The sequence below is a fragment of the Chiloscyllium plagiosum genome, unplaced genomic scaffold (genome assembly GCF_037043375.1).
Source record: "Chiloscyllium plagiosum isolate Xiang-an unplaced genomic scaffold, Cpla_swu_hap1 HiC_scaffold_32, whole genome shotgun sequence".
NCBI lineage: Eukaryota > Metazoa > Chordata > Chondrichthyes > Orectolobiformes > Hemiscylliidae > Chiloscyllium > Chiloscyllium plagiosum.
The window spans coordinates 1,876,745-1,901,866 of NW_028270170.1; the positions used below are offsets into that span (position 1 = coordinate 1,876,745).

At 44.4% G+C, this 25,122-nt stretch overlaps 1 protein-coding gene and 1 pseudogene across 1 annotated transcript in view; both read right to left on the bottom strand.

The window, feature by feature from the left end:
- Positions 1 to 25,122, bottom strand: part of LOC122539703 (growth factor receptor-bound protein 7-like) — a 179,202-nt gene that overhangs the window by 96,685 nt on the left and 57,395 nt on the right. The window lies entirely within an intron of this gene.
- Positions 776 to 1,201, bottom strand: LOC122540054 (cytochrome c oxidase subunit 7A2, mitochondrial pseudogene; annotated as a pseudogene).

A 25,122-nucleotide genomic window follows, 5' to 3' on the forward strand; every position in this document is an offset into this window, starting at 1 on the left:
CCCAACTACCCCATGGCTCAACACTTCAACTCCCCCTCCCACTCCACCAAAGACATGCAGGTCCTTGGACTCCTCCATCACCAGACCATAGCAACACGATGGCTGGAGGAAGAGCGCCTCATCTTCTGCCTAGGAACCCTCCAACCACAAAGGATGAACTCAGATTTCTCCAGTTTCCTCATTTCCCCTCCCCCCACCTTGTCTCAGTCAAATCCCTCGAACTCAGCACCGCCTTCCTAACCTGCAATCTTCTTCCTGACCTCTCCGCCCCCATCCCCACTCCGGCCTGTCACCCTCACCTTGACCTCTTTCCACCTATCGCATTTCCAACGCCCCTCCCCCAAGTCCCTCCTCCCTACCTTTTATCTTAGCCTGCTGGACACACTTTCCTCATTCCTGAAGAAGGGCTCATGCCCGAAACGTCTATTCTCCTGCTCCTTGCATGCTGCCTGAACTGCTGCGCTTTTCCAGCAACAATCTTAGTGTTGTCTAGGATGTTGTATGTAAGGACAGAGGTATAAAAGAGATGATTCCGTGAGTATGACTATGTCAGGCTGTTGCTTGATGCATCTGTGAAACAGCTCTGACAATCTTGGCTCAAGCCCCAGATATAAGGAATGTAGATTTCGCAGGATTGACAGCGCTGTGAAATAACTCTATAGAGGCTGGTATCCCATCACCAAGTTACCCTTTATTTACACGCGGAGAGCCCTTGCCACTGATCCAGCTCCCTCTGAGCCAGCTTTCAGAGTGAACAGAACCTCTGATACTCCTGTTCTTTTTTTTGTGCTAAGTCGCTTTTTCTTTTAATTATGTACGCTTCATCATCAAATAAAAACCGTTCCCATAAGCAGTGAACAGACACTTGTAAAATAAGATCCCTGATAATTTACAGGTTAACATTCAGACAGGACTGTGGAGTGAAACAAAGACTTCCAACTTGGCTGCAAGCTGATGTTACTTCTTCTTGGGTAGGGCAATGTCAAAGAGTTCGTACATAACATAGACTGTACCCACAACAGTGAGACCCATGGTTAGCCTGTAGAGCACAGCATCCATCACACTACCTTTTAGATGGACTGGCAACCCATTGTCCGCCTGAAATATCTTCTGCTTCTCAGGAACCTTATTCTCCACTCGCCGGCGGGCTGCAGTGCTGAAGGTTCACTGTGAAAGCCCTCAAAGCCCTCACTCCGGCCATCTCAGCCAGGGCTCTCTGATTGGGCCAGATTAATAGTCCCAATCAGGGAACTCCTATTCTATGAGTTTAGATTAGAGTGGTGTTGGAAAAGCATAGCAGGTCAGGCAGCATCCGAGGAGCAGGAAAATCGACATTTCAGGCCCTGATTACAATCGCTACAGTACAAAGGTGGGTTAGACTATCAGTGACAAGGAATTAAGATACCATAATCTGCAAAAGTAAATAGACAGATGAAATGAGTGGACCACAAGGTGGCACATGGCGTATAATGTGGTGAAATGTGAGGTTATTCACTTTCGTAGGGAGAATATGAAAACATAAAACCTTTAATGTAGTGAAAAACTATTAAATGTTGGTGTTCAAAGGACTGGGGTAACCATGTACAAAAAATACAGCATGTTAATGTGCAAGCACAAGAAATAATGAGGAAAGAAAATGTTTTATATACCCTTAGTACATGGGGTTGGTGTACAAAAATAAGGAAATCTTGCTAAATTGATATCGGATTTTGGTGAGACCACACCTGGAGTACGACATTCAGATTTTTTACTCTGTTTGTGAGGAAGGGGACATCTGCCTTAGAGAGGACAAAGGCAACTAAACTTTAACAGGTTGAATCCTGCTCTATGGCAGTAAGAGTTTGGAGTTTAGAAAAATGAGAGATGATCTAATTGAAATGGATAATATTCTGAAAGAGCTTGAGAGGGTAAATGCTAAGAATGATTCTTCTAATTTTCACTTTCACTTTCACTTGTTTGACCATACAGAAATTACATTTGGAAATTCGTTTTGGGCACATTGCTCATTTATTTAAAAAGTCATACCTAAGTCAATAAAAATAATGAATGAAAATGTTCTTTCACAGAAATCTAGCCTAATAAAAATATGCACTATTCCTTATTATTCTGTTGTGATATGAGATACATGCACCTTTAAGGGAGTGTATGTAACATTGCTATCAACCATGACACTACCTGAACAAAATGTGTTGTGTAGTTACCATTGTTTATCTCTAGTTTGCAGGCAGCTACAGCAGTGAGTCTGATGCAACTACTCAGGTCAGAATCTTCTGCTCCTCAAGGAAATGAGTTTGGAGGTGGGAAGGGCACTTAATGATGCAGAGTGATGGCAAAACAAAGTCCCAGCAGCCCACCACTTCTCACTTCCCTTGGAATTAAGTTCAGAGTGAGAAGGTCATGGTTAACCTCCTGCCCTCAAGTCATAGAGTCATACAGCACAGAAATAGACTCTTCAGTCCAACTAGTCCACATTAACCATGTTCCCAAACTAAACCAGTCCCACCTGCCTGCTCCTGGCCCGTATCCCTCCAAACCTTTCCCATTCATGTCCTTATCCAAATGTCTATTAAATGTTGTAACTGTACCTGTATCCACCACTTCCTCTGGCAGCACCTTCCATACAGGAATCACTGTGTAAAAACATTGCCCCTCATATCCTTTTTAAAACTCTCCTCTTAAAAAATGCCCCATAGCTTTGAACTCCCCACCCTAGGGAAAGGACCCTTGCAAACATCTTATCTATGTACCTCATGACTTTATAAACATCTATAAGGTCACCCCTCAACCTCTGATGCTTCTAAAAAAGTCCCAGCCTATTTTTATAAATCAAACTTTCCATTCCCAGCAACATCCCAGAAAATATTTTCTGAATTCTCTCCAATTGAATAATGCCCTTCCTATAGCAGAGTGACCAGAACTGCACACACTACTCCAGAAGAGGCTTAATCAACATCCTGTACAACCTTAACATGACATTCCCAACTCCTGTACTCAAAGGTCTGATCAATGAAGGTAAGCATGTTAAAAGCTTTCTTAACAACCCTGTCTACTTGAAATGTAAATTTCAAAGAATTATGCACCTGAATCCCTTGGCCTTTCTGTTCTACAACCCTAACCAGGGCCCTACCATTAACTGGATAAATCCTGCCCTTGTTTGTTTTACCAAAATGCAATACCTCACATTTTTCCATCTGCCACACCTCAGCCCATTGACCCAATTAATCAAGATCACTTTGTAATTTTAGGTAACCTTCTTCACAATACCACCAATTTGGGTGTCATCTGCAAACATACTAACCATGCCTTCTATATGGTCATCCTATTCATTTATATAAATGACAACCAACAGTGGACCCAATACCAGTCCCTGTGGAACACCACTGGTCAGAGGCCACAGTCCGCAAATGGCCAATTAAGCACTACATCCAGCCCTCTGGGAATAACCGAGCACAAGGGATCATGTGATTCAGAGGTAATGTACCCGTCTCTGAACCAGGAGATCTGGGTTCAAGTCCCATCTGCTCCAGAGGTGTGTAATAATATTGCTGAACAGGTTGCTTAGAAAATCTATTCACCCAGCTGCAAGTGACTAACAGGTTAACCTTGAGCCCACAGCTTGTAAACAGGGATGGGTGGAGGTCTCCTTAATCAAATTGCCTCATTGAGGGTCTGGACACACAGCAAGGGTGTATCCAGCCTGCAACCTCTCTATCTGTGAGCCCCAACTTCAAAACCCCCAAGCAACAAATCAATTAGCTTGCTCTTTGCTCTGTCTGCTCATGGCAGCCCATGTACAGCTGCCTTGCCCTGCTCCTGGACTGCTAAGTGCAAAAGATCTGACTCACCAGCAGCTCTTGCTTTATTGGACTTTCACCCCAGGGTCCTAGCAGCAGCTAAAGGCCTGATTGGCGAAAGGATTGATTGACCTTCCCATCAGGCATGCTGCATCATTCAATATGATAATTGCCAATCGAACATTTCAATGCCTTTTATCCAGCCCATCCCCAAACACTATGTCACTGGTAATCAATTAGATGAGAACAATGTGTTTTACTCAGAAAATCATGAATCTGGATTGCTGTACACCAGAGGGCTGTAGATACCAGAGAACCACAGAAATGATACAACACAGAAGGGGGCCATTCCACCCATCTTGTCCATGCCGACCCAAAGACACTCAGATGCCCTTTCTAATCCCTTCTTCCTGCTCACAGTCCATAGCCCTGCAGCTTATAGCACCTAAGGTGCAGATTCAGGGACATTTTGAAGAGTTTAAGGTCTCTGCCTCTACCACTAACTCTGACAGCAAATTCCCGACACTCACCACCCTCTGTGTAAAAAAGGACTACCCCATGTACCCTGTAATCCTTTAGCTTGAATCTCTGATCCCTGGTTTTTGAACTCTCTGCCAAAGGAAACAGGTCTCTCCTGTCTACACTATCTCTACACCTCACAATTTTGTACACCTCAGTCATGTCACCTCTCAGCCTTCTCTGTTCCAAAGAAAACAATCCCAACCTCTCCAATCTCTCCTCACTATTTCAATTCTCCAGCCCTGGCAACATTCTATCAATCTTCTCTGCACCGTCTCTACAGCAATTCCATCCTCCCTGTGATGTGGTGACCAGAACTGCACACAATATTCCAGTTGTGGTCTCATCTGTATCTGATACAGTTTCATCACTATGTGCCCACTCTTGTATTCTATACCTCTGCCAATGAAGGAGACAATTCCATATGCCTTCTTTACAACCTTATCTAACTTGTACAGCCAACTTTAGGAACCTGTGCACCCACACGCCAAGATCTCTCATGTCATCTACCCCTCTCGGTGTATTCCCCTTTATTGTGTATTTCACTTTACTGTTTGACCTCCCTAAATGCATTACCCCTCACTTATCACAGTTGAGCACCATCTGCCATTCTGCTGCCCACTCCACCAATGCATTTGTATCAGTTTGGAGCTTACAGCTATCCTCTGCACTATCCACTACATAGCTAATTTTTTAAACATCTGCAAATTTCACAACTGTGCCCGTCCAATGTTCAAGTCCAAATCGTTAATGTATAAAGGAAACAGCAGTGGTCCCAACACCGAGCCCTTTACAGGTGGCATGGTGGCTCAGTGGTTAGCATGGCAGCCTGACAGCACCAGGGACCCAGGTTCGATTCCAGCCTCGGGCGACTGTCTGTGTAGAGTTTGCACATTCTCCCCGTGTCTGTGTGGGTTTCCTCCGGGTGCTCCGGTTTCCTCCCACAGTCCAAAGATGTGCAGGTCAGGTGGATTGGCCATGCTAAATTGCCCATAGTGTAAGGTGCGTTAGTCAGAGAGAAATGGGTCTGGGTGGGTTACTCTTTGGAGGATCGGTGTTGACTTGTTGGGCTGAAGGGCCTGTTTCAACATTGTAGGGAATCTAATCTAATCTCTAGAACATCACTTCAAGCAGCTTTCCATTCGCAAGGGCAGCCATTGACCATTACTCTGTTTCCTGTTACTAAGCCAACTTTAGATCCAATTCAACACATTATTCTATATCCCAAAGGCTTTTACTTATTGACCAGTCTGCCATGAGGGACCTTGTCAAATGACTTACTGAAATCCATGTGGATAACATCCACTGCACTACCCTCATCAATTCTTCTTGTCACTTCCTCAAAGAATTTAATCAAATTTGTAAGACATGGCTTCCTTTAGTAAAGCCATGCTGACTATCCCTGACAAATCCAGGCCTTTGAAGTGACAATTTATCTGGTCTCTCAGGATTGATTCTAACAACTCGCTCACTACCAAAGTTAAATTAACGGGCCTTTAATGTCTGGCATTTCCTTTATACTCTTTTCAAACAACAGAACCACATTTGCATTCCTCCAGTCTTCTGGCACTTCACTTGTGACCAGTGATGATTGGAAAATAATTCTCACAGTATCTACTATTTCCTCCTGGGCCTCCTTCAAACATTCGCGGGAACAATCCATCCAGCCCTGGCGACTTATCCACTTTTAAGGATTCTAACTCCTCTAACATTTCCTCTCTTGTTATGATTATTTTGTCCAATATTTCACACTATTCCTCTCGGAATATGTATATACATTATGCCTTTCCTTTATGCTTACGGAGAAAAGAAACTTCATTTAATTTTTTTTCCCATATCTTCTGCATTATCACACATACTCCCTTCTTCATCACTGATAGGTCCCACCTTTTCCTTAACTATTCTTTTGTTGTTTATACACTGATAAAACATCTTGGGGTTTTCCTTACTAATATTTTTTTCATGCCCTCTCTTTGATTTCCTTATTTCTTTTTTAAACTTGATCCCTGTACTTTCTGTACTCCTCTTGGCTATTTAGATTAGATTCCCTACAGTGTGGAAACATTTGGCCCAACCAGTCCACACCGACCCTCTGAAGAGTAACCCACCCAGACCCATTTCCTTCTGATTAATGCACAAAACACTATGGGCAATTTAGTACGGCCAATTCAGCTGACCTGCACATCTTTGGACTGTGGGAGGAAACCGGAACATCTGGAGGAAACCCACGCAGACATGGGGAGAATGCGCAAACTCCACACGGAGAGTCGCCCGAGGCTAGAATCAAACCTGGGTCCCTGGCGCTGTGAGGCAGCAGTGCTTAGCCACCGTGCCGCCCCAATCTGCAGCATTGAGTTTTTGTGACTATCATAAGCTTTTCTTTCTACTTAATCCTCCCCTGTATTTTTCTAGACAACCTTTAGCAGTCCTGTCCAGTCCACCTCAGCCAAATCACTGCTCAGTTTTGTAAAATCTGCCTTCCCCCAGTTAAAAACTTTCACTCCTGAATTATCTCTCTCCTCTTCCATAATGATACTAAAATATAACCGAATTCTGGTCACTAACCCCAATATGGTTGCTACTTGTTAGTTCACCACTTGCACATCTTCATTTCCCAAAACTAAATCCACGATTGTGTCTCCTTTCATTGGGCTTGTCATGTGTTGTGTAAAAAATGATTTCTGGGCATAATACATTCATGTTTCACCATTAATGCCCTTCATATTGTTTGAAAGCCCATTGATATTGGGATAGTTAAAGTCTCCTACCATTCTTGCCCTCTTATTCAATTGACCAACCAAGTCATACCCTATACCTGTGTTCACCTGTCCCTACCTCAACTCCCTCCTGTTCTGCAGCTCCCCCAATACCCACCCGCAGACCTGAAGAAAAGTTACACCCAAAACGTCAACTTCTCCACTTCCATGCTGCCTGCCTTGCTGTGTTCCCCCAGCCTCCTGCCTGCCCCTCCTGATGCTGCCTGCCTTGCTGTGTTCCCCCAGCCTCCTGCCTGCCCCTCCTGATGCTGCCTGCCTTGCTGTGTTCTCCCAGCCTCCTGCCTGCCCCTCCTGATGCTGCCTGCCTTGCTGTGTTCCCCCAGCCTCCTGCCTGCCCCTCCTGATGCTGCCTGCCTTGCTGTGTTCTCCCAGCCTCCTGCTTGTCCCTCCTGATGCTGCCTGCCTTGCTGTGTTCCCCCAACCTCCTGCCTGTCCCTCCTGATGCTGCCTGCCTTGCTGTGTTCCCCCAGCCTCCTGCCTGTCCCTCCTGATGCTGCCTGGCTCGCTGTGTTCCTCCAGCCTCCTGCCTGTCCCTCCTGATGCTGCCTGGCTTGCTGTGTTCTCCCAGCCTCCTGCTTGTCCCTCCTGATGCTGCCTGCCTTGCTGTGTTCCCCCAACCTCCTGCCTGTCCCTCCTGATGCTGCCTGCCTTGCTGTGTTCCCCCAACCTCCTGCCTGTCCCTCCTGATGCTGCCTGGCTTCCTGTCTGCTTCCAGCCTCCTGCCTGTCCCTCCTGATGCTGCCTGCCTTGCTGTGTTCCCCCAGCCTCCTGCCTGTCCCTCCTGATGCTGCCTGGCTCACTGTGTTCCCCCAGCCTCCTGCCTGTCCCTCCTGATGCTGGCTGGCTCGGTGTGTTCCCCCAGCCTCCTGCCTGTCCCTCCTGATACTGCCTGGCTCACTGTGTTCCCCCAGCCTCCTGCCTGTCCCTCCTGATGCTGCCTGGCTCACTGTGTTCCCCCAGCCTCCTGCCTGTCCCTCCTGATGCTGCCTGGCTCGGTGTGTTCCCCCAGCCTCCTGCCTGTCCCTCATGATGCTGCCTGGCTCACTGTGTTCTACCAGCCTCCTATTTGTCTACCTCTTATTCCTACAGGCAGAGATTTGTCTACATACATAGTCTTCTACCTCCCTCACACTATTTGGGGGTCTATCATAATCACCTAACAGTGTGACTGCCCTTTTTTTATTCTTAAGTTCATCCCATAGAGCCACATTTGTTAACAGATTGAATATATCATCTCTTCTCACAACTATGATTGATTATTTAACCAATACTGCTACACCTTTCCTCCTTTATCATCACCTATTCTCTCCTGTCTGAACACTCTATATCCAAGGATATTGAGCTGTCAATTTTGCCCCTCGTTTTCCCAGCTTTCTGTTTTAGTAATGGCATTGTGCTGTCCTGTGTCTATCTTTCAAGCAGCGCAACACTGTCAACTTCTTTTGCTGGATGCTTTTTAATTCACACTTCTTTTATCTTTCTGAATTGCTGACTACATCACCATTGCACGTTCTATCTCTCATTTCCTGATTTGAATCTGATCCATCTGAACATACAGTGTGGTTCCCATTTGCCTGCCATACTAGTTTAGATAGTCAGTTGTTGAGTATCTTTAAGGCTGAAATCAATAGATTTTTTGGACACTAGAGAAAAAATGCAGTTGAAAATAAAAATTAGGGCCTGATCAATATCTGAGCAGGCTCGAGATGCTACACAGCCTTCTCCTGCTCCCTTTTTTATATCCTTAACAATATAGGAGCTGAATGAAGCAAATTAAGGAAGTGAATGCAGTGAACATTTTTACAAGTTTACTCTAAATACTGAACTTACAGCTATAAAACAGATGCACCAGGAAGACAAACAGGTATGTTGGCAACTGCAGCAAACCCTGTGAAAGGCCAAGCTGAATACTTTATTTATGCAAACTTCTATTTTAAGAAATGCATTTAATTCTTCTCACTGTGAGGCTGTGTGATCTTTCATGACAGTAAACTGAAGCCAAGGAGTCAGTCATAACTCCAGATATGATGTTTCCAGCCATTGAGAGATGAACAGCATATTCCAATATCGCCCTCTGGTCATTGACACATGATCATGGCCTCAGTTCCTAATCAGCTGTCATATGACAGCTCTTGACTGGTGCCATGCTTTATGTGTCACCAGACTCTCCTGAACAGGTGAAACCAACAATCTGCAGTATGACAGCTCAAACAACAAATCATATGAGGCATCACTGTGAATGTGGGGGCAAGTCACTTCAAGGAAACAAATACAAAGCTAAATAAAGGGCTTTTGTGGCAGCATGGTAATGTCTCTATCTCTGGACTGGGAGGCCAAGTTCAGGACCCACGTGCTCTTGAAGAGGTCTGTTATACCATTTCACAAGTTGATTATCCACAAAGCCCAGTAGAAGCAATGACTGATTGCCAGCTCCTATTCCCTGTTTTGCCTCATTCCCCCTGCTGTGTGCATACAGCACATAGACCACAATCCAAAGGAAAGGAGCTGGCTACAGTCTGGCAGGTCATGGAGACTAAAACAGCAAACATCTACATCATAAACTCTCAAATACCCTGTCCTCCCCTTCCCACTCCACCACCCACTCACTCATTCACTGCTCCAGAATGGGAAGTCAGACAATTCTCAGTGCTGAGTGTCAATGAGAGGGTCCTAGGACATTGCAAAATAACTCACTCTGCAACCAATGGTGCTTTTGTAGCACCTAGTAAAAGTCTCGGAGTAAGTGAGGACTGCAGACGCTGGAGATCAGAGTAGAAAAGTGTGGTGCTGGAAAAGCACAGCAGGTCAGGCAGTATTCGAGGAGCAGGAGAGTCTGGACCTCTTCCACTGCCAAACTCTAGCCACCTGACGCCTGGAGGAAGAATGCTTCATCTTCCTCCTTGGGACCCTCCAACCACATGGGATCAACATCGATTTCACCAGTTCCCTCATTTCCCCTCCCCAACCTTACCCCAGATCCAACCTTCCAACTGGGCACCGCCCCCTTGAACTGTCCTATCTGTCCATCTTTCTTCCCATCTATCCCATCTTCTCCACCCTCCCCCTTGACCTACCACCTTCACCCCCACCTTCATCTACCTAATGCATTCCCAGCTACCTACCCACAGTCTCCACCCCCCCCCCCCCCCCACCCCACCCCCCTATTTATCTCTCAGCCCCCCTGGGCCTACCCCTCATTCCTGAAGAGCTCATGCTCAAAACGTTGACTCTCCTGCTCCTCGGATGCTGCCTAACTGGCTGTACTTGTCCAGCATCACACTTTTTGACTTATTGCAAAGTCTGACTAGTCGGCAGAGGCAGTGTAAAATGACACTCCCTTTAATTACAGTCTAAACATTCAAACCGTGTGATTTGCACAACACATTTTCAAATCTATCAGGCCTAGTCGCAGTAGACAGGCCAACATGAACCTATGATGAAATATTGTTCTTGGCTCAGAGTCAAGAAACGTGGGAATGTTGTTTGCTTGGGGCATGAAGAGGAATATTAACCTTTTCCCATCCTCATTGAACCCAGCTGCACACGCTGCATTACTGGTAGGCAGCTGCAGCATGAGAGTTGCAGCCTTTGCACATCACTCTGATATCAAATGGCTTTATTTTAAACTCTGCACTTTTCCTAAAACTTCTGATATTTTGGCTTGCATTGGTTATCTAATCCCCCCTGAAGAGCTGTGGTTTTCTAGACTTCAGAATTCAATTGTTAGAGATTCCATATCTCAACAAGACTTGCATTTAAAGAATCCTTCTTCCTTCCTCTTTCGGGTTCTATCACTAATACTTTCTCCTTGATGGTTAACTGAATAAAATGTCGCACTATTTTCAGATAGAAAGATAGACATCAACTGCAAAACAACACAGGGAATTCCTAGAAGCAGATATATTCTCCCGAGGGCATTTAAGTAGAGAGGACAGGTGAACTCTGTTATTGAATGGAGTCAGCAGATGGGTCCCTTTGGCTGGAAGCTTGTTTGTGTACTTCCGATCTTCAAACAAAATGGGGACAGATCAGAATTGAGGAGCCAGAGGTCTATCAGTGGGATATTGGCCATTTGAAGGTGCTTGAAGGGATCCCAAGAAACTCTGGTTACGATCAGCAGCAAACAGAAGCTGTCATCTGAGATTCTCTCAATATGCTTTCTGAAAAGAATCATGTCTTACACACTTGTTTCAGGCCTGATGGGGCACTGATCTTGTTCTGCTCAGTATCTTATTTATACAAATGCACTTTTGTGTAGCTATCCAAAATTTAGATCTTTCTGTTAATTTTCCCTCTGAACTATTATTGTCCCAGTAAAAACAACTCCAAATCTGTTGCTGTCAGGTTTCCAATCAGGGTCTGGCACAGGGTCATGAAGCTAATTGAAGGTCACATGTCGCACTCGAGAATTTGAACACAAAATCCAGGCTGACATTCCTATTCCAGGTGTCATTAAACTAAGGCCCTGTCGTCTCTCTCAGGCGGTAAGTGCAAAGATGCCAAGGCCGTGTTTCAAAGAGGAGTGGGGAGATCACCACAGGGCCCTGTGGCCAATGTTTATCTCGCAATTAACAACATCAAAACTGTCAAACTGTGCTTTCTGGGATCTTGCTGTGTGCAAGTTGGCTATTGGACCTCAGAATATGAGTTCCCTGATTGGGGCTGTTAACCAGGTCAATCAGGGAGCCCTAGCTGACAGATGAAAAGGGGAGTGTCAGAGATACAAGAGCTGACTCGGAACAGGCAGTACTAAAGTCCAGGACTGTTCATATGTAAATAAAGGGTGACTTGGTGACAGGGTTATTTCATAAAACACTTTGAGATGTCTTGTGGTGATGAAAGGTGCTAATTAAATGCAAACCTATCTTTCTTCTTCTTAGGGTAACAACAGTCCAAGATTAAATAACAGACAACTCCTGGGAAACTGGAGACCTTCAGCCATAAAAGGAGGATCTGACTGGGAACTTTAATTTGCAACAAAATGCAACAAATTAAAGAAGCTGCAGGAGGGGGTAGGGACGTGGTTTCAGGCCTCACTGTTTCTGCATCCTTGTCCTGGGTAGTGACTTTGGATATTAAGTAGAACACCTCATTAATAAACCAGCTATTCTGTTATCTCACTGAACTGCCAGCTGAACACTTGCTGACCCTCCTGTTTTGATTTCAGTACTTTTCCTAATTTCTTCAAGAATGTGGCATTGCTGGAAGGTCCTGAACTGCCCTTGAATTGAGTGGCTTCTTAGACCATTGCCACGAGGTTTTGCTGTGGGTTTGAAGTGAGATGTAGGCCAGACCAGGTAAAAACATTTAATTTATTTCCCTAAACAGTATTACTGAAACAGACGAGTTTTTATGATAAATGCTGATAGCTTCATGATCACCATATTGAGATAGTTTTCAATTCCACGTTACATTATTATTTGGGTTTAATTTCCACCAGTTATCATAGTGAAATATCTGCCCAGTGCAGTAGCTGGATCTCTGGATCACTCACTCACATGGCATTAGGGTTTGCAAGGAAAGTTATCCAGATTTTTCTTATTCATTTGCAGGGTATGGGTGTCGCTGGACCAGCATTTAGTGCACATCCCTAATTGCCCTGGAGGAAGTGGTAGTGAGCTACCTTCTTGACTCACTGCAGTGCATGTGCTGTAGGGATTTTGAAGACAAGTTGTGGAGAGAAATGGGGTCACTCTCTCTCTCACTCTAGCAAATGAATGTTTTTATTGATGAATATGAGAATTTATTAAGTATCAATGCTAAACATTAAACAAAATCACCCAATGAAGAGTTAATTGTTGACTAGATCCCAAGAAAGAAAATTTGACTGTGACAGATGAATCAATATTGATTGGCATGTTGCAGGGTAAAAACAAAAGGGTCAAGTCACCGTAGTTCCAAAGGAGCATAAATCTGCTCTCTCAGTAGAGAGAGATGATTGGTGATGGTTATCTCTAGGGTCACCACACCTCAGGCAAAGGGAAAGGTTGGGAAGGAGATAACCTCAGCTGATGGAGGATTGAACTTTGGCTGTTGGCATCACTCACCAGCCATCCAGTCAACTGAGTTAACCAACCCTTTCACTGCCCTACTGCATCCCAATGCGCCACCATTTTCATGCACAAGTTCAAACAGGACTTCTTTGCCACACAGGACCTCCGATATATCAATGACATTTTCTTCCTCTGGACTTATGGCAAGGAATCACTGAAACAAGTACACAACGATATCAACAAATTTCATCCCACCATCAGACTTACCTTTACTACTCTTCAGAATCTGTCTCATTCTGGACACATGCATATCTATCAAGGGCAGATACCTCAGGACCTCACTCTAATGCAAACCCATGGATAACCTTACGATGCTGCATCTCTCTGGCTTCCACCCCAAATATATTGAAGAAACCATCCCCTACAGACAAGCCCTGTACATACACAGGATCAGCTCAAATGAGGGGAATGTGACAGACACCTAAAGATTTTGAAGGATGCCCTCATAACAATGGGATACGATGCCCAACTCATCGATCGCCAGTTCCAACAGGCCACAATGAAAAACCTCAACTTCCTCAGAAGACAGACACAGGACATGACCAATAGGGTACCCTTCGTCGTCCAGTACTTCCCTGGAGAGACTAAACCATGTTCTTCGCAGCCTTCAACGTGTCATCGATGACGATGAATATTTTACCAAAATCATCCCTACGCCCCCCACTTCTCGCCTACAAACAACCACCAAACCTTAAACAGACTATTGTTGGCAGCAAACTGCCCAGCCTTCAGGACAACATTGACCACAACACCACACAGCTCTGCCACAGCGAGCTCTGTAAGACATGTCAGATCATCGACATGGATACTCCCATCACATGTGGGAACACCACCCACCACGTACATGGCAGATACACGGGTGACTTGGCCAACATTGTCTATCATGTATGCTGCAGGCAAGGATGCCCCGAGACGTGGTGTATTGGTGAGACCAAGCAGATACTAAGGCAATGGATGAATGGACACCATGCAACAATTGCCAGATAGGAATGTTCCCTCCCCATTGGGGAACACTTCAGCAGTCAAACTCATTCAGACTCCGACCTTTGAGTAAGTGTCCTCCAAGGCAGCCTTCAAGATACACAACAACATGGAATCGCCGAGCAGACACTGACAGCCAAGTTCCATATCCATGAAAACAGCCTCAATGTGCTACATGTAACCCCCATCACACTGTTCTATATCTGTAAAATCTTCCTTACTGTCCTGTTTTAACACCATCACCTTGATGATTTGTTATGATGTCTCTACCTTAATTAGTTTGTACAGTTTGGATGACTTGATACTTTGGTTAGACCTATTATGTTATTAGAGACATTTGGTTTGTCTCTAGAACCACCTTATTTTTAATTTTTTGCAATTACCTCTCTGCCTCAATTAGTTGGATCACAGGTTATCCCTTTCACTTACTATTCAGCTGTTGATACTTTACTCACCTGCAGAGACTTATTATTCAACACTCCATTTACCATGTGTATGACATTTTGATCTCTTGCCCATAAATTCTGTGTTTGTGGGCTTTTATTCACTTCACCTGACAAAAGGGCAGTGCTCCGAAACAGGATAGATCGAGTGAATCCTTAGAAGAGTAGAAAGGTAGTAGGAGTATACTTAAGAGGGAAATCAGGAAGGCAAAAAGAGGATATGAGATAGCTTTGGTAAATAGGGTGATGGAGAATCCAAAGGGTTTTTACAAATACATTAAGGACAAAAGGATAACTAGGGAGAGAGTAGGGCCCCTCAAAAGTCAACAAGGCAGCCTTTGTGTGGAGCCACAGGAGATGGGGGAGATACTAAATAAGTATTTTGCATTAATGTTTACTGTAGTAAAGGTTATAGAAGATATAGAGTGTGGGGAAATAGACGGTGATATCATGAAAAATGTCCACATTACAGAGGAGAAAGTGCTGGATGTCTTGAAGCACATAAAAGTGGATAAATCCCCAGGACCTGGTCAGGTGTACCATAGATCTCTGTGGGAAACTAGGGAAGTGATTGCTAGGCCCCTTGCTGAGATGTTTGTATCATCGATAGTCACAGGTGAGGTGCCAGAAGACGGGGAGGTTGGCTAACATGGTGCCACTGTTTAATAAAGGTGGTAAGGACAAACTAGGAAACTATAGACTGGTGAGCCTGACATCGGTGGTGGGCAAGTTATTGGAGGGAATCCTAAGGGACAGGACTTACATGTATTTGGAAAGGCAAGGACTGATTAGGGATAGCCAACATGGCTTTGTGCGTGAGAAATCATGTCTCACAAAACCTGATTGAGTTTGTTGGAGAAGTAACAAAGAGAATTGATGAGGGCAGAGCGGTTCGACAAGGTTCCCCATGGGAGACTGGTTAGCAAGGTTAGATCTCACGGAATGCAGGGTGAACTAGGCATTTGGATACAGAACTGGCTCAAAGGTAGAAGACAGAGGGTGGTAGTGGAGGATTGCCGTTCAGACTGGAGGCCTGTGACCAGTGGAGTGCTACAAGGATCAGTGCTGGGTCCTCTACTTTTCGTCATTTATATGATTTGGATGTGAGCATAAGAGGTACAGTTAGTAAGTTTGCAGATGACACCAAAATTGGAGATGTAATGGACAGCAAAAAGGGTTACCTCAGATTACAACAGGATCTTGACCAGATGGGCCGATGAGCTGAGGAGTGGCAGATGGAGTTTAATTTAGATAAATGCAAGGTGCTGCATTTTGGGAAAGCAAATCTTAGCAGGATTTATACACTGACTGGTAAGGTCCTAGGGAGTGTTGCTGAACAAAGAGACCTGGGAGTGCAGGTTCATAGCATCTTGAAAGTGGAGTCGAAGGTAGATAGGATAGTGAAGAGGGCATTTGGTATGCTTTCCTTTGCAGCTGTACTGACATTGGTTAGGCCGCTGTTGGAATATTGTATGCAATTCTGGTCTCCTTCCTATTGGAAAGATGTTGTGAAACTTGAAAGGGTTCAGAAATGATTTACAAGGGTGTTGTCAGGGTTGGAGGGTTTGAGCTACAGGGTGTTGGCAGGTGGGACTAGATTGGGTTGGGATGTCTGGTCGACATGGACGGGTTGGACCAAAGGGTCTGTTTCCGTGCTGTACATCTCTATGACTCTTTGACTTTGTGTTGGACTATAACTTGGTATCATCTGACTTCTGGCATTCTCCACCCCAGTCCAACACTGGAAACCCCACATCATCATTACTGCAGCTGACTACAGTAACTGACAAAGCAGACAGGGAAGTTGCATAAGGGTGTTCAGTGAGTGAATGAAAACAGGGCTTGACCACACATTGAGTTAATGTGGAAGGAGGAGGTAGGAGTGTGGAGGTGGGGATGTGAGTCTGCCCTGACCAACAACAGCAACATGTCAGTGAGAAAGCAGTAGGACTGAGCAAGGCTGTAATTCACATCCCTGAGACACACTGAGACCACAGAGAAACAACTTTTACCCCTTTGGGTGTAACATGCCTTTAACAGTAACATTAAAATAGCATCGCCGGGAATTGAAGAGAAATGTGTTTACCAGCATAGTAAAAATAGCACACAGGAAGATTAAAATCCCAGCAGTGGTTGATCAGAACGTGTATACGAGAAGTAGTTTTGAAAACCTCAAATGAAAACAAGAGGATACTCATTATAAAATAGCTGAAACATTATTAAGATGAAAAGTTAAAGGTCCTGCATAAAATGGGGTCACACAATATTTGTGCATGGGGTCATGTCCAATCTGATAGAAGAATAGTCAAATCTCACACCTTTGGGGGTGGTTACTAAAACCTTTCCACGTGGCATTTGTGAAAGAAAACAACTGCCAGTGAAATGCTGCAAACTAAACTGGTCACAATTGTCCATTCTTGCTTTTAGCCATTGTCCTGATTCCTAACTCGGCTGAAAATTTCATAAAATTGATAGCAAGACAGAAATATAAAATACAAGAACCTTAAAAATGAAATTATTTACATGAAAATCGAACTCACCCATACAATGATTGACTGGAATTGAAACTCCTTCACTTTAGCAAGGGAAGTTATTTTTTGCAGCCTGAACTCTGAGGATACCTGAGTTTCTGGTATGAGTGAGAGAATAAGTGCTGTCCAAAGGAATCTCAGCATCAGTGCACAGAGCCAAAGGGTTCAGGGTGAAACTGGTGACACCATAAATTGGATTCTGTGATCTGCAACTCTGCCCTGCCCTCCCATCCCCTGTCTGACAGCTCTGAGGTGAATTCAGTCATTCCTTATGTGTGTTTGCACCTGGAGTCGCTGATTACAAGTTCCTACTCTTTAATATTTGAAGGTTTAGGATGTGAATCAGATTTGCAGCTGTCAGCTCAAGCCAGTGTTAAGGATGTCTTTCTTTTTGTTTTACTGAACCAGGCTGACGCGTTGTATTGGACCTCAAAGGGAATTTTAAAAATGAAATGCTTGAGAAAGAAAGTGTGTGGGAGTAGGGACTGTGTTAGATTGAATGTGGAATGATGGGCTGAACAGCCGCTATCTTTGCTGTGGACGACTAGTTTAAGGAGGTCCTTGTTCTTCCTTGGAAGGACAGCAGGACAATTTTCAAACTCGTTCCAAATCTGGCACTGGGGACTGGAAGCCTGCAACTTGAGTCAGAGGCTGAGGCCCAGTGTCTCCCCTGTGATCTGCAACTCTGCCCTGCCCTCCCATCCCCTGTCTGACAGCTTTGAGGTGGGTGTTGATGCATGACCTGACTTCCCACAAATTGTTCTTGAGCTTTTGCTGTGGGGACATTGGGATGGGAGGGGGAACAACACAATGCAGGAATTTTAGACTGGTTATGTTTTGATGCTAGGATCAGTCACTCTTCCAGTCAGAGCAGGGTCACCTTCTCATGGGATCAGGGAATCATGAGGGGATAAAAGTTTCCTGGGTAATGCCAGAAGGACAATGCGGCAGCTCTAAATCTACTAAGAGAAATAAAGATCTTTCAGAATCATAGACATTAGTGAAGGCAAAATGGTTTGGAAAGCAGCAAACACACAAATAAAAATATCCTCGCACCTCAAATCTATTCACAATCCTCATGTCCTCTGTATAAAAAGTACTCAAATTCCTGGATGGAAATGACTCCGTGGCATGGTTTGAAGAGGAGGGGGCACATCCTTGGCATCTTGGACAATATTTCTCGCTTGAAGAAAGTAGACTCATGGCTATTCATACCTGTCCTGTGTATGGGATCTCGCTGCACGCAAAATAGCTGGCACGTTTGCTGAGATGGTCATGTGGCTGTGTTGTTTCCTTAACAATGGAGAACGTGATGAGGAACTATGATCCAAAACTATAAGACGTTGTTGCACTGAACCAGGGGAAGGCCCTTATGGGACAGGATTTGAAACAGATGAAAATTTCCAACTTAGCAAATCCCTCTTTGCCCTTCCCAGCAACTAGATGAGAAAACCAATACAACCAAAGCACAACAGAACAGGATGCTGCTATTGTGTGTGGCAGGGGATCAATGAAGTCTGGCAATCAAGACGGTGACATATCTTTCATGAAAGGTTACATCCATATAAAACATGAGTGAATGATGGGACCAATAGTGTAGGGATCAATAGATTAGGGGTTTAGATAGGGTTGACCATGAGAACCTTTTTCCAAGTATGGAGTCAGCTATTACGAGGGGGCATAGCTTTAAATTAAGGGGTGGTAGGTATAGGACAGATGTTAGGGGTAGATTCTTTACTCAGCGAGTCGTGAGTTCATGGAATACCCTGCCAGTAGCAGTGGTGGACTCTCCCTCTTTATGGGCATTTAAACGGGCATTGGATAGGCATATGGAGGATAGTGGGCTAGTGTAGGTTAGGTGGGCTTGGATCGGCGCAACATCGAGGGCCAAAGGGCCTGTACTGTGCTGTATTTTTCTATGTTCTATATACCACTCTTCCCCACTCAGTAATAGAACACTCTCTATTGGGGCTCAATGAGGAGACTTGATTAACACATTATGTACCAGCAGTTTAATGTTTTTCTATTTGTAGCAACTCTTTTTTTTCTAACATCGGTGCAGGAAACAACACCTCCAGCATTTCATTCCAATACAAGTTGCCAAGATTGGAAGCCTGAGTCATTTGTAATCACTTAGTTGTAAGCTTTTCTTTTGTTGACTGAAAATACATTACTACTTTTAACAAAACCACACAGCAGTTTCAGTGTCAGATGCACCCAGAACATGCTTCTTAATGTATAGTACACGAGGTTTCGAAGAGACTTGCAATGGGACAACATGTTCTAATCAGCTTTGATTCTCGGGCAAGTCAAGGACATTTCAGTCTGACTGTAACTCACAGGAAGAGGATTTTGCTGAGTATTTTTAGCCTTCCTATAAAACTTTTATCATCTTGAGCAATTTGTAAACAGATTGATAAGTTATACACTGACAATTTTAATATATATAACTATCTTAATGATAGTGGAGACAAAGGAAAAGCAGAGTTGCACAGTTGACCCAACTAATACATCAAGACACAAAGTCACCATGTTTACACTTTGTTTTTGTGTATGTAATCCAGTTTGACACTGTAGGAATATCAGAGGGTCAGTGCTGAGAGTGTGCCACACTATCGGAGGGTCAATGCTGAGAGAGTACCACACTGTTGGAGGGTCAATGCTGAGGGGTGCCACACTATCAGAGGGTCAGTATGCAGGGAGTGCTGCACTGTCGGAGGATCAGTGCTGAGGGAGCACCGCACAGTTGGAGGGTCAGTGCTGAGGAATGCCGCACTGTTGGAGGGTCAGTGCTGTACTGTTGGAGGGTCAGTAGTGAGGGAATGCCGCACTGTTGGAGGGTCAGTGATGAGGGAGTGCTGCACTATTGGAGGGTTAGTGCTGAGGGAGTGCCGCACTGTCGGAGGGTCAGTACTGAGAAAACTGCTGCACTGTTAAAAGTGAGATGATGAAGCAGTGCGCTATTGAAACATAGAAGATAAGAGCAGGAAGAGGCCATTTGACCCTTAAAGCCTTCTCTAACATCCATCACGATCATGGCTAATTGTCCAACTCAATAGCCTATGCTTTCTCCCCATAACCTTTGATCCCATTTGCCCCATGTGCTTCTAGCTGCCTCTTGAATGCATTCAAGGTTTTGACATCAACTACTTCCTGTGGAAATGAATTCCACAGGCTCACCACTCCTTTGGTGAAGAAATGTCTCCTTAATTCCATCCTAAATGGTCTATCCCAAATCCTCAGACTGTGACCCCTAGTTCTGGGCACACCCACCATCGGGAACATCCTCCCTGCATCTACCCTGTGTGGTCCTGTTAGAATTTTATAAGTCTGTTTGAGATCCCCTCTAATTTATTTGAACTCCAGTAAAAACAATCCTAACCTAGTCAATCTCTCCTCATACTTAAGTCCTGCCATCCTTGGAATCAACCTGGGAAACCTTCACTGCACTCTCTGGAGGGGCAAGAGCATCCTTCCTCAGCAAAGGAGACCAAAACGGAACACTATATTCTAGGTGTGACCTCCCCAAGGCCCTGTATAACTGCAACAACACATCCTTGCTGCTGAACTTGAACCCTCTCACAATTTGGCCGACATCCCATTTCCCTTCTTTACTGCCTACTGCACCTGCATACTTCCCTTCAGTGCCTGGTGCACAAGGACACCCAGGTCCCGCTGCACACTCCCCTCTCCCAATTTACAGCCATTCAGGGAGTAATCTATCTTCTTGTTTTTGCTTCCAAAGTGAATAACCTCGCATCTTCCTGAATAATTGGATGTTAAAGATGAAGAGAATTTTCCTATTGTCCGGACAACTCTTATCACTCAAATTGCATCACAAGAGGCATCTGAATTGATCATTTATATCATCTCACAGCAGCTATAGAGTAACGAAGAATGGTCCCATTGCACAGTGTTTGATGGTCAATAAGCAAAGCACCAATAACAGGGAACAGCCATGGGAGCTGAGAATGTTTCATTCCAAATCATTTTTTTCTCTTAAATATTGAAAGATTTGAACCATTTGTACTTTTGAACTATGTAGCATTGTTGGAGCTTGTCCAACTCTATATCTGTACAAACAAGCTCTCTCGTCATCAGCTAATTACCACAAGTTACTGTGTTTCAACACATCCCAATTTTGAATTGTTAAAATGGAAATAATGACAGCCCTTCATCTCAGTTAACTTATTCTGAAGTATGTTCACTCTGCAGAAGAAGCCATTACAGAGAACTAGACAACCTGTGAGGTCTCCACACACTGGTACATTTCTGAAGATTAATATTCTTATGACAGCTGAGAGAAATATTTTAGCTGCTCATGGTTACCAGTACATAGCAAATGTGAAAAACTTTGAAGTCACAAACATTATCTGATTACATTCTAATGAGATGTTCTCCCAGTTAATTAGAATCTTGCTGGAAGACCTCTGAAATGATTGGATTGTTGGGAAGACACTCTATGGGAATTTCATCCCAAAGAGTTCTTCACAAATTGTCCCTATCGGTAGAATTGTCCCAAACTCACCCGATACCTGCTGCAGTCAGAGTGTCTGAGAGAGCAGTGCTTTGTCACAATTAAAGTGACCTCAGTGTCAGCTCTGGTTGGCACTGGTGGAGTCGATTCAAGATTACCCCAACGTGAAGCAGCATTGTCAAAGCAGCCTTTTAGAGTCATAGAGAAGTACAGCACAGAAGCAGACCTTTTGGTCCAACCCATCCATGTTGATCAGACATCCCAACCCAATCTAGTCCCGCCTGCCAGCACTGGGCCCATATCCCTCCAAACACTTCCGATCCATGCACTCATCCAGGTGCCTTTTAAACGCTGCAATTGTACCAGCCTCCACCACTTCCTCTGGCAGCTTATTTCATACACATATCACCCTCTGTGTGAAAAAGTTACCCCTTAGGTCTCTTTTATATCTTTCCCCTCTCATCTTAAACCTATGCCCTCTAGTTCTGGACTCCCCCACCCCAGGGAAAAGACTTTGCCTATTTATCCTATTCATGCCCCTCATGATTTTGTAAACCTCTATAAGGTCACCCCTCAGCCTCCGACGCTCCAGGGAATACAGCCCCAGCCTGTTCAGCCTCTCCCTATATCTCAAATGTTCCAACCCTGGCAACATCCTTGTAAATCTTTGCTGAACCCTTTCACAATATCCTTCCAATAGGAAGAAGACCAGAATTGCATGCAATATTCCAACAGTGGCCTAACCAATGTCCTGTACAGCCGCATCATGACCTCCCAACTCCTGTACTCAATACTCTGACCAATAAAGGAAAGCATACCTAGCGCCTTCTTCACTATCCTATCTACCTGTGACTCTACTTTCAAGGAACGATGCAAGGTCTCTTTGTTCAGCAACACTGCCTAGGACCTTACCATTAAGTGTATAAGTCCTGCTCTGATTTGTTTTTTCCAAAATGCAGCAAGTAGCATTTATCTAATTAAATTTTGGGTCAATCCAAAGACAAGAGAGTTTGGCCAGGGAATATAGGAACGAACAATGCAGTTCTGTATGGTTCATTTTACCAGCATCAGTTAGACACCAAGAAATGACCTGAAATTACCTTCCATCACCTTCTCATCCTTCCATCACTCTTTCCTTTCCCCCCATCATCCTCTCTTCCCCGTCCGTCATCCCCTCCTTTCCCTCCCTCATACTCTCCTCTCCCTCCGTCACCCTCTCCTCTTCCTTCATCAGCCCTTCCTCTCCCCCATCATCCTCTCCTCTCCTTCTGTCACCCTCTCCTCTTCCCCATTTCTGCAGTCACCCCTTGCCACTGTATCATCCCCTCTCCATCATCTCTGCTTCACCTCCATCAAACCTTTTCCACCTATATCTACTCTCCTTCTTTCCAGCTACTACTCATTTTCTTCATCGTTATTCCTCCATAGTCTTATTCCTCTATCCTCCCACCACTATCTCCTAATGTTCCTTTCCTTGAAGTGTGAAGGTGAGAGGGGGATTGGTTTGGCTCAGTTGGCTGGATGGTTGGTTTGCAAAGCACTGTAGTGCCAACAGTGTGGGTTCAATTCCCACAATAGCTGAGGTCACCATGAGGGACTCACCTTCTCAAACCTCTCCCCTCACCTGAGGTATGGGGTGGCTCTCAGGTAAAACCACCACCAGTCATCTCTCTTTCTAATGAGACAGCAGCACTATAGTCTGCTAAGACTATGGGACACACCAAAAGTGAGTGTGGGAGTGTGGAAAAAGCATGTGTGTGAGATAGTGACAGCAAGAACAGAGACAGCGAAGGTAAAGAATAAAAAGAATTTCCCACCCCAGTAACCTCCCTGGAGTGTGACTTCAGCTCATATGAAGACATATTTACTTCAAGTTATTAAAAATGATAATGAGAAAAGAAGTTGATGTCTATGTCACCCAGGATCAGTTAGCACATAGAAGGATCCAAACAGGCTAATCTCAGCACTGTCTCACTCGTCTTTTCTCTCATTCTGTGTATCTAGCTCTTATATACAATACTCTCCTTTGTTGGAAATTTGGTGCACAGTCTCCGACCGTGGGCAAGGGAGGGATGGGGTGGGTGGGAAAGAATTTCAGCAAAGCAAGAGTCCATAATTTTAGGGTCCTACACCCAATAACATCATAGGATCCTGTGAGAATACACTTGCAAAACTCTTACTGCACTCTTTAGTCAACAGTAATGCAATTGTGGCAAGATTCCTGGTCAGTTTTTAAATTCACTACCTGACATAGGCATCTCTGACTTATACTTGCATCAAATGTCCAGGGGGCAACTAAGAATCAACTACATTGCTAATGGCCTGGAGTCATATGTTGGTATGACAAGGCAAGGTAAGCAATTGTTTTTCCCTAAAGAACATTAATGAACCAGATTTCTGACAATCAACAATAGTTTCATAGTCACTATTAGACTCTTAAATTCAGGTTTTTATTGAATTCAAATGTCACCATCTGCTATGGCCAGCTTTGAACCTGGCTCCCCAGGATATTACCTGGGTCTCTGGATTAACAGTTTAATGATAATCCCACTAAACCATTGCCTCCCATCTTGGTGTGCCTGGTGCAGAAGGAGGTAGCAGAACTGCTCTACTTCATATTAGCCAATTTATTGAGCAAATTTGGCAAATGTGATAACCAATCTGCGTCTGGCACTGTGCCAGGGTAAAGGACATTGGACATGGGTTACTTTGCAAGATGATAAGGGGACGTTCTCGAGATAGTAATGTTTTATGATTATTTCAGTTTATCTCTGAACATGTCCACCATTCATAACTCTGTCATTTAGAAAGAATTTCCCATGTAGAGATGGGGCACTGGCAATTATCTGTTTAGTGATACAAATTGCAGCGACAAATTATTTAAAGAAGATTCACTGAATATGGAGAATACAGCTTGTGGGTTAATTTATTTCTATGTTTCTCTCTGAAATCACACAGGCCTAGGACAGAGCAGGCTCCATGTTGACCTCATATCTAATGGGCTCTGAGGCACTAGGGGTCTCTCGTGATGCTTTTCTTGTTCCTAGGTTTTGACTCCTTGTTTTCATCCAGTCACTCATGGGATTAAGGGGAGGACATTCAGCTCCTTGAGTTTGTTCTATCATTCAGTCAGGTCATTACCTCAATACCTCAAAAAGGCGTTCAACAAGGTTTCCCATGGGAGACTGATTAGCAAGGTTAGATCTCATGGAATACAGGGAGAACTCGGCATTTGGATACAGAACTGGCTCAAAGGTAGAAGACAGAGGGTGGTGGTGGAAGGTTGTTTTTCAGACTGGAGGCCTGTGACCAGTGGAGTGCCACAAGGATTGGTGCTGGGCCCTCTATTTTTTGTCATTTACATAAATGATTTGGATGCGAGCATAAGAAGTACAGTTACTAAGTTTGCAGATGACACCAAAATTGGAGGTGTAGTGGACAGCGAAGAGGGTTACCTCAGATTACAACAAGATCTGGGGGCCAATGGGTTGAGAAGTGATAGATGGAGTTTAATTTAGATAAATGCAAGGTGCTGCATTTTGGGAAA